General features: G+C 36.7%; 1 long non-coding RNA gene across 1 annotated transcript; it reads left to right on the top strand.

Moving 5' to 3' along the window:
• The first annotated feature begins 4,403 nt into the window (after positions 1-4,403).
• On the top strand, positions 4,404-5,572 carry LOC120155739. Its single transcript, XR_005518995.1, has 2 exons — positions 4,404-4,658; positions 4,987-5,572. It is a non-coding gene; the product is annotated as an uncharacterized LOC120155739 (long non-coding RNA).
• Positions 5,573-11,442: the final 5,870 nt, after the last annotated feature.

Raw genomic sequence — 11,442 nt, 5'->3', positions numbered from 1 at the left:
AAAACATGGGAAAGGAAAGGGATAATGGACAGCATGATTTACCTAACAACTCTTTTCTTCCAATTAATTCTTTTGTTTTATAGGACAGTCCAAGATACATATCACTTCAAGATAAAGATTCAAAGAAAACACAATTCGATGTTCCAAAAGAAACGTCACTTGAAGTGCCAAAAGTTTTGTTCACTGACCTTCCAAGTGTATTGCCAATCATGAAAACAATGCAACAACCAACTCCCATTAAACATCCAGCATGGTTTGCTAGTTCTATTCATTGTGTTAATAGTTTTTCATTCACTAACTTTGATTTATTTTACAGCAATTTAATTCACTTAAGTGGTGTTATCCAACCAATTTATGATGATAAGAATATTTGTCATTTTGAGTTTGATTGGTACAACAAATCCATCCACCACGACGGTGTGAAACTAACATTGTGTCTCCTCATTGAAGTACGCAAAGATATCACATTTGAAGGCAAGAGGTTGGACAATTTGAGTGGATCATCCATTGGGGAGAAGCATGAAGATCCAATCTCTCCTATATCAAGAAGGTCTTCAATAAGAAACTACTTCGATTTGAGGACAAATCGCTCTAAAGAAAGGGAGGATGATGTGATCATGCCAAGGACCAAACTTTTTCAACACATGATCACTTCAAGAACATTCTACCTTGTTAACTCTAAGGGAGTTCTTCCTTATTTTATTATCTATTTACTTATTTATGCATTAGATGTCATGTTAGAATAGTTATGCATATCAGGTTTTTAATTAGTTCAATAAATCATTTCAAGTATGTTATTATCTCATATTAGTTTTGCATTTCATCTTAGCATTTAAGATGTTCACGTGCTACGCATTCAAGCATATTTCAATAAACATCATACATATCATTCATGTAGCTAATTTGCATTCATCTTAGTTCCTAGGTTTTAAAATAAGTTCACATGTTGTTTAAACATTCACCCGACATGCATATCATTGTTATATTTGCATTTGCATCCATCTAAGCATATTTAAATAATAAGCAAACATACATTCGTGTGATTCCATGCATTCATTTTAATACTTGTAACTTTCACGTGTTGATTCACATGACAAACATATCATTGTGTAGTTTATTGCATTAGTAATTACTTTTAGCATTTTTTCACGTGTAGGTGATGTTGTTTCAAGATAATAAACATGAAGTCAAAGCTCACCATTTTAAGCACATGCAAGTATATTGTTTTATAAATAGCACCATATCTTTAATATACTTGTTTATTTGCACTTGTAGGAACATCAAGAGATATGCCCATAATGGACGATTTTAGTGGAGCTTTTTCAGCTCACAAAACACGGCAACAATGGGTATTAAAGTATGGCACATTTTGGTAGCTTGTTGAGCATTAAGGAGCAAGTACAACTCACCAAAACCATTCAGCAATTTAAGGCAGATCGTGGAACAACTTTGGAGAATTAATTTGCTGGAATTACACCACACCAACTAAGATCACCACCAACTTGTCTTTGTTAAATATAATCCCACTTAGTTAAGCTTATAATGGAGACATTACACGCCAATTGATGCTACAAATTCTACACATAACTGCACTAAAGAAACAACCCATGTGCATAATGCTTATCTCCACTAGACAGCCCATGTGCATGACAAAGCAAGGTGTTTGTTCCACCAACTTGAAGAATCCGGCCAAGACTCACTACTCCCACCTTTGGCCGAATTTATGCATGATATTGAGCTCAAAATATTTTTGGATTATATGCTAAAGGTTGCCACATCAACAAAGCACCATTCAACCAATCATAATGGAACATTCGGCTAGAGCACACTTCCTCAACATTTGATCGATTTCATGCATGAAATTATGTTCAAATTAAGATTAGTTATGTGCCACATCATCAAGCACGACTAGGCCATGCATATTATAATTTTTCAGCTTTGTATTTCAAGTCCTATAAAATGGACCTTCATATTGCATTGTAAGACAACATTGAATTTGAATTAAAACTTGAGAGTTTTTCTCTTATTGAGTCCTTTGTGACTTTTATCGACTTATCAAGTAACTTGTTACTTGTGGCGTCAAACCCGACTTATCAAGCTTATGCTTGTGGCGTCATTCCTTTTCACCTTGATACTTGTGGTTCCTATCTCCTTATAGATAGTGGGTCAAAGTCCTAAATTACCACCCCTTAGAACGGTTTGTAAGACTGGGTCTTTGCTCATTATAGCACTGGTTCTTTCTTGGTTATTCTAAGATACTATCATTTTCACCATTCCATTATCTCGTTATCCATTTCACATCAACAACCAAATATCTTCCGCTACCATCTCTCATATCTAATACGACCATTTACCATCCTGATTACCACCTTAAACTATATATTTCTTACCGTTATCTTATGTAGGTTTATGTAGGTTATTTTGCTTCCTTCCTAGATCTACAATCAATCGATAAGGCAGAAATGCCTTCTATCAAAACGTATGGGTGAAATAGGTAGGCTATTTAAATAATAAATGATGGAAGCGGAAGATGGTAGATATGGATATGATTATGGCGATGAAACAAAAGGGATGGTAGTGAGGATAGTATCTTGAAGAAGTCTCAAAGAAGAACCAATGCTATAGAGAGCAAAGAACCATACTTTATATTTCTTCTTCAAGGGGTGCTGTTAAGGACTTTGACTCACTAGTTATAAGAACTAGGAACCAGAAGTATCAAAGTGAAAACGGGTTGACGCCACAAGTATAAAATACTTGATAAGTCATTAAAAGTCACAAGGACTTAAGGTCTGATTACAAATGATGTATGCTTTCCTATTTATAGGAAATGGAGAGGCATGGCCGAATGGTTACAAGGGGATTCAGCCAGCCTTGTGCCTTCCTATAGAGACATGATTAATTACAAAATAGAGATGATGGTTCAGTTTAAATGGAGGGTGATAACCCTTGGCCGAATAGCTCTTGTGTCCCTTCATGTTGGCGCCAAATTGGATAGGAGATGATGTGATGTGATCCTGACTAGCACCAGTTTTATCCATTATTTTATCACATCATGGACGTTCTACCTTGTTGATTATAAGGAAGTTATTCCTTATTTTATAATATATTTACTCATTTATGCATACATTTGCATGTTAAATGTAAAGGATATGGCAGTGCACCTATTTTATCCAGTGGACAGATCACGTCACCCATATTGATCGCCATTTCTGCACATGTTCCAAGCATATTTGGGTGATAAAGTCTTCTTAACATTTTTTTCACTATCTCTTAGCTTTCCAACACACTTTGAATCAAATCAATCTGATATGTGGAGCTCGAGATATGGCCAAATTACTGAAGACAGTGCAGGCTGGAAATAAGTACGGGATTTGTAGCTATTCATCTCCTTCAAGGGACTTATGCTTGAGAGGCCTTAATGGAGAACATGCCACATGTTAGGACAGTCTAGTGGAGCCCTTAGAAGACACATCCAGCTCACAAACATGGCAGCAAGGTTTATTGGAGCATTACACACAATTGGCAGCTTGTTGGAGCATTAAGGAAACATGACAACTCACCAACAACTCATGACAGATTGTGGGGCAGCTTGTGTAGGGAATTTCGGCTGGAAGTGCACAAATGACAACTCAACACCACCAGCCCTTGTTTTGTTAATTATCTACTCAAATTAAGCTTTAAATGAAGACAATACACTCCCAAATTGCTGCTGCACGTCCTACACGAAATTGCACTACAAAACAGCCCATGTCCATGCCAACAAAGCAAGATGCTTGTCTCCACTTAGCAACAACTTGAAGAATTCGGCCAAACACTTCTAAGTCCTATAAATAGGCTTTCATATTGCATTAGAAGAGAGCTCATTATGATGAATTAAGTGAGATTATTCTCTTGTTTAAGTCCTTGTGACTTTTTATCGACCAAACAAGTAACTTGTTACTTGTGGCGTCAATTCCTTTCATTATGATAATTCTGGTTCCTATCTCTATATAGATAGTGGGTCAAATTCCTTGTTACCACCCCTTAGAATGATTTGTAAGGCTGGGTCTTTGCTCTTTATAGCACTGGTTCTTCCTTGGTTATTCTAAGATACTATCCATTCCTTATTTACCATCCCTTATTGGAGCAATATAAAGTCTGGGTCTTTGTTCTTTAACATTGGTTCTTCTTTGAGTCTTCCTTAAGATACTATCATATTTACCATTCCGTTAATTCGTAAACCATTTCATAACCACAACCAAACATCTTCCGCTACCATCCCTTAAAACGACCATTTACCATAACATTTACCACCTTAAACTATCCATTTGTTACCATTTATTTTATGCAGGTTGTTTTGCTTCTTTCCTATATCCACAATAATTCGATAAGGAAGATCTGATCGTATCATTTGGTATCAGAGCTAGTTGGAAGAAGCACCGTACATCAAGCGAGATTATCGTATCTTGCGGTAATCATATCTTTTGGTGGAAGAAGCAACGTCAACGAAAATACAAAAAAAAATACAAAAAGAAGTTCAAGAAAGTTGCAAGTGAAAAAAAATCGAAAATCAGCAAAAGAAAGAGAAGTCGAAGCATTCATCAACAAGTTTATCACCGAGCCATTCAAAGAAAGCCTTTGATTGATTGTGGTGATAGAAAGGTTGTGAAGTAACGTGTGTAAGTAACATTTTTTTTCTTTCTATTTCTAAGACACCTTTGTATATTTTTGTTTTCCATTCCTACTAACCTTTTTTGTAGCCGACGCACATCGAGTAAAATCTACTTGATACGGTTTTGAGTAAAGTCATTTTAGGACTTGAAATAAAGAGAATTGAGCGGTAAAAGGCAAGAGTGAACACCAAGGGTAAAAAGCCATCCCGAGTTAAACAAGAGTGTTGAGCGACATTCAAAGTTTTCTTTGGAGTGTATTGGTGAGATTCTTTTTATGTTAGTGACATTTATTTTGATTTTTATTAACCTATTTCTTTTCATTATGTCTCGAAAGTACACAAGACCAAATGATTATACAGGAGATAACGAACGAGATTTTTTATCAAATTCTCAATTTCAAGATTTCAGTCGAGAATTGAGGAGTTTGCTCAAAGAAAATCTCAACCCAATCATAAAGACGATGGATCGTATAATCGAAAAACGTTCTTGTTCACAAACACCTCCGCCGAAGATCAGAGGCGAAATCAAGAGGAGAGACGACACTCAATCCTGTTCTAGTTCTATACCCAATTGTAGCAGAAGATCTTACCAGGAGGATTCCAATTTTCTAACAAGAAGAAATGTCAAAAGTTCAACGAGAAGAGAGCCAAGGAATTTTGCATGTTTTAATCCCGAAAGTCTATCTTGTCTTCAAAAGTGTGTTGACAATTTCGTCAAAGAAACACAATTGCAAGAACAACTACAAAAAGAAAGTGTTTGCAAAAAAAAAGAAGAAGTGAAAGTTGAAACCGACATTGAGAGCAATAGAAAAATTGATGAGAGAAATGTTGGAGTCCAAAGTGAGAACGAGAGTGAAAATAAAGAGCTTGAAAAAGAAATTGTTTGTGCAAAAGAAAAAGAGTGTCAAATTTCAATTTGCACTAACACCCCTAACAATTCTTCTTCTATTCTTGAATTTTCATTGTTGCAGGATGACGTGAAGAGTACTTCCAGAAACATGTCAAACACATTGATGATCGAGCATCATCATGTTTCAAAGAAGGAAGTGGTACCCAATGATATCATCAAGTATCATCCAAGGTTTAATCTTTCTAACTCTTTTGTTATTGATTTACCTACTAACTTTTATTTACTATTTGGAGGGACGATACAAAAACGTGGAATTGATGTATTGAGTTGCGAGGATAAGTATCTTTGCAATCTTGATAAGAAATTGCCACTCTCCAATTTGCAAATAAACGATTTGAAGGAAAAACTATCCCACCATCCTCATGATGATTCAAGGAAATATGAAGTTACCAAATATGAAGTCAAGAGGTTGACCATTGGAGAAAGGTATGAGGATTCCATCCATCCTACATCAAGAAGGTCTTCAATGAGAAATCATTTCGATTTGAGGACAAATCGCCAAAAAGAAAGGGAGGATGATGTGAGCACGTTTAGGGCCGGTTTTCTCCATGACGAAAACCCCTCAAGGACGTTCTACCTTATTAACTCTAAGGGAGTAATTCCTTACTTTATTACTTATTTACTTATTTATGCATTACATTGCATATTAGTAATTAAGTTGTTTAGTATGTTAGAGTAGCTTTGCATATCATGTTTCACATTTTCGTTCAATCATCATTCATGTCAAGCATATTATTGTATCATATTAGTTTTGCATTTCATCTTAGCATTTAAAATGTTCACGTGTTATGTAGCATGTTTCCATAAACAGCATACACATCATATATATAACTAATGTGCATTCATCTTAGTTCCTAGGTTTTCAACTAAGTTCACGTGTTGTTCACACAATAAACATATCATAGTGCAAATCATTTGCATTCATATTTAATCATTTGATTAGCTCATTAGCATTATCATATTAACATGTTTCATGTAAATCCATGCATTCATTTTTAATACTTATAGTTTTCACGTGTTTTTCATGTTGTTACTTCCATATGATTGCATAGCATTTATGTTGTTCATTGCATTCAACACTGTTCACGTATTAAACAACATATCCTTTATGAAGTTCATCAATTGCATTCATATTTAATTGACAGTACATTGCACTCATATTTACATCCAGCATCTTCACGTGTGGTTAATATAGTTAATAAACATGCACATGGTTTCACAAAACACAAGGTCATACATGGCAGCAAGTGTTTGAGCACTATATCATTATAATACTTGTTTATTCTTGCACTTATAGGGCATGCCCATGCTGGACGGTTTTTGAAGAGCTTTCTAACACATTTCCAGCACAAATACACGGCAACAAGCTATTATATTATGGAACCTATTTGGCAGAATATTGGAGCATTACTTTCAAACAATTCCAGCACAAGACATGACAATATGGGCATCATAAACAATTCAAAGGATTTGGCAGCATGTTCAGCATTTAAGACATAAACAATTCATCAAGGGAACATCAAGCACATGCCCCATGATGCACGGTTTTTAATGGAGAAATATCCAGCATTTCCAACTCACCAAATCACGTAAAAAAAGCTGGGCAGATTCATGAAACATCTTTGGAGAATCAAATGAGCTGGAAAATGCATCCCACTTGTCCTTATTATATTTCCACTTACTTGGGCATAGGATAAAGACAAACCACGTGCACTTGCTGATAGAAAACATTCACACAATTGCATTTAGAGACATCCCATGTGCGTGAGGGAATAAGGCACTCAAACAGCCCATGTGCTTGGAATATTACTTGTCTCCACTACACCACCATTGAAGGAAATTCGGCCAAGGCATTTCACTTCTCCATTTGACCGAATTTAAGCATTATAATTGTGCTTAAAACACTTTTGAATTATATGTTAAAGGTTGCCACATCATCAAGCACGACTAGGCCATGCATATTATCATTTTCAGCTTTGTATTCCAAGTCCTATAAAATGGACTTCATATTGCATTGTAATGACAGACTTTGTTTTAATGAAATTGTGAGAGTTTTCTCTAATTGAGTCCTTCGTGACTTTTATCGACTTATCAAGTAACTCGTTACTTGTGGCGTCATTACTATCACCTTGATACTTATGGTTCCTAGTTCTTATAACTAGCGGGTCAAAGTCCGATTTACCATCCCTTATCGAAGCAATATAAATTTGGGTCGTTGTTCTCTAACATCGGTTCTTCTTTGAGTCTTCTTTAAGATACTATCGTTTCACCATCCCATAATTCGTTATCCATATTATTACCAAATCCGAGTCTTCCGCTACTATCTCTTAAACCGACCATTTACCATCACATTTACCACCGTAAACTATCCGTTTCTTATGTTTATCTTATGCAGGTTGTTTCGCTTCCTTCCTAGATCCACAATCGATCGACGAGGTCCGACCGTGATCGTATCATGATGCTTGGCCAAATAGGGAGAGGGCTCTTCATCTTGGCGCCTAAATTAGACCACATGCAAGGCACATAGGGGCTGGTCATATGGCACGCACATGGGTGTTCTAGGGAACCTTGTGGTACAGCCTTGTGCCCGGATGATGGTTGGTCATGTTCTCCATCTTGGGCGTGCATGTGTCTCCTTCCAAGCTAGCTTGAGTGTGGAGCTAGTTAACAAGCATGGACTGTTTGTGAATAAGCTTCCAAGCCAAGTCCTTGTGAGCTCCTTAACAACATGTTCATGATGTAAGGCATTTGTACCTTAACAAATTGATTGTGGATCTAGGAAGAAAGAAAACAACCTGCACAAGTGAATGGCTCAAAAGAGATTATTAAGGTGGTAAACGTATAGGTGAAATAGGTAGGCTATTTAAATAATAAATAATGGAAGTGAAAGATGGTTTATATGGCTATGGTTATGGCGATGAAACAAAAGGGATGGTAGTGAGGATTGTATCTTGAAGAAGTCTCAAAGAAGAACCAATGCTATAGAGAGCAAAGACCCAGACTTTATATTGCTTCTTCAAGTGATGGTATTAAGGACTTTGACCCACTAGTTATAAGAACTATGAACCAGAAGTATCAAGGTGAAAAGGGGTTGACGCCACAAGTATAAAATACTTGATAAGTCGATAAAAGTCCCCAGGACTTAAGGAAGAGAATAATCTCACTTATATTGATCAAAAGGTCTGATTACAAATTATGTATGTTTTCCTATTTATAGGAAATGGATAGGCATGGCCGAATGGTTACAAGGGGATTCAGCCAGCCTTGTGCCTTCTTATAGAGACATAATTAATTACAAAATAGAGATGATGGTTTAGTTTAAATGGAGGGTGATAACCCTTGGCCAAATAGCTCTTGTGTCTCTTCATGTTGGCGCCAAATTGGATGGGAGATGATGCTTGGCCAAATAGGGAGAGGGCTCTTCATCTTGGCGCCTAAATTAGACAACATGTAAGGCACATGGGGGCTGGTCATATGGCACGCACATGGGTGTTCTAGGGAACCTTGTGGTGCAGCCTTGTGCATGGGATGATGGTTGGTCATGTGCTCCATCTTGGGCGTGCATGTGTCTCCTTCCAAGCTAGCTTGAGTGTGGAGCTAGTTAACAAGCATGGGCTATTTGTGAACAAGCTTCCAAGCCAAGTCCTTGTGAGCTCCTTAACAACATGTTCATGATGTAAGGCATTTGTACCTTAACAAATTGATTGTGGATATAGGAAGAAAGCAAACAACCTGCACAAGTGAATGGCTCAAAAGAGATGATTAAAGTGGTAAACGTATAGGTGAAATAGGTAGGCTATTTAAATAATAAATAATGGAAGCGAAAGATGGTTTATTTGGCTATGGTTATGGCGATGAAACAAAAGGGATTGTAGTGAGGATTGTATCTTGAAGAAGTCTCAAAGAAGAACCAATTCTATAGAGAGCAAAGACCCATACTTTATATTGCTTCTTCAAGGGGTGGTATTAAGGACTTTGACCCACTAGTTATAAGAACTAGGAACCAGAAGTATCAAGGTAAAAAAGGGGGTTGACGCCATAAGTATAAAATATTTGATAAGTCGATAAAAGTCACCAGGACTTAAGAAAGAGAATGCTCTCACTTATATGAATCAAAAAGGTATGATTACAAATGAAATATGATGACCTATTTATAGGAAATGGAGAGGCATGGCCGAATGGTTACAAGGGGATTCAACCAGCCTTGTGCCTTCCTATAGAGATATAATTAATTACAAAATAGAGATGTGGTTCAGTTTAAATGGAGGGTGATAACCCTTGGCCGAATAGCTCTTGTGTCTCTTCATGTTGGCGCCAAATTGGATGGGAGATGATGCTTGGCCAAATAGGGAGAGGGCTCTTCATCTTGGTGCCTAAATTAGACCACATGCAAGGCACATGGGGGCTGGTCATATGGCACACACATGGGTGTTCTAGGGAACCTTGTGGTGCAACCTTGTGCATGGGATGATGGCTGGTCATGTGCTCCATCTTGGGCGTGCATGTGTCTCCTTCCAAGCTAGCTTGAGTGTGGAGCTACTTAACAAGCATGGGCTATTTGTGAACAAGCTTCCAAGCCAAGTCCTTGTGAGCTCCTTAACAACATGTTCATGATGTAAGGCATTTGTACCTTAACAAATTGATTGTGGATCTAGGAAGAAAGCAAACAACATCCACAAGTGAACGGCTCAAAAGAGATGATTAAGGTGGTAAACGTATAGGTAAAATAGGTAGGCTATTTAAATAATAAATAATGGAAGTGAAAGATGGTTTATATGGCTATGGTTATGGCGATGAAACAAAAGGGATTGTAGTGAGGATTGTATCTTGAAGAAGTCTCAAAGAAGAACCAATTCTATAGAGAGCAAAGATCCACACTTTATGATAGGGAAGCGGTGGCGGTTTGATGAACGTTGCTCTTGTTGAAGAATCAAACCTAGAAAAGCTCTAGACTCGATGAAGAACAATAAGGAATGAATGAGGAAGGTGGCGGCAATAGCTAGGATTCTTTAGGGTTTCTTTTAGTGCTAGAAACAAGAAAAGAAACAAGATTAAAATAAGATAAACAAAAGATAAAGGAATTAAGAATAGAGAAAATAACCAAGAAATCAAAGATCTCCCTTATGAAAGTGAACGGTAAAGATGATTGATGGCGTGGATGGATGTGGAAAATCGATGGATAATGTCCTATCGAGCCCTCCTAGTCGCAATGAAAAGGCAAACACGATAATATGGCTCTAACCAACCCTCCTAGTCGCGATGAAAAGGCAAATTGGAGTGTGAAGATTAATCTCCCTCACAAGAACTTGAAAGAACTCCAAGAGAAGAAGCTTTGAAGGCACAAGGCAATCAGCACTTGCAAAAACAAACTCTTGTTGTATTATTGATCAAAGAAATCTCATTTACAAAGTTGAATGAAGCCTCCTTTATATAGGGGCTGAATTCTAAAGGTCCTAAATAACTAAAGAATAAAATATTAATAAACTAAACATGTTTTAACCCTAATTCCTAATAAAATAATAATAACTAAAAATATTGTTTTAACCCAACCTTAATTCCTAATAAAATAATAAATCTGATCCTAAAAGATAATTAATCATCCTATATTAAATTATATTACAAATAATCAATATAAATATTGAAAATTCGTAATATTTACAAAATAACGTATTAATCCCGTATAGGATTTCCTGCATGCACCGTCTTCAGTAAAATGACCATATCTTGAGTTCCTGATATCGGATTGATGCGATTCAAGAACCGTTAGAAAGATAAGAGACAGACGGCTGTATCTCCAGAAGACATGTCGACCGGATAACAATTGGATCCCCTTAAAAAAGTTGTTGCAAATCTGCTGCTATTAGACCCTTCCGGATGAATG

Source organism: Hibiscus syriacus, unplaced genomic scaffold (assembly GCF_006381635.1).
Source record: "Hibiscus syriacus cultivar Baekdansim isolate YM2019G1 unplaced genomic scaffold, ASM638163v2 tig00111207_pilon, whole genome shotgun sequence".
NCBI lineage: Eukaryota > Viridiplantae > Streptophyta > Magnoliopsida > Malvales > Malvaceae > Hibiscus > Hibiscus syriacus.
The sequence above is the reverse complement of the archived record's forward strand: the minus strand, read 5'-3'. Positions and strand labels throughout refer to the sequence as shown.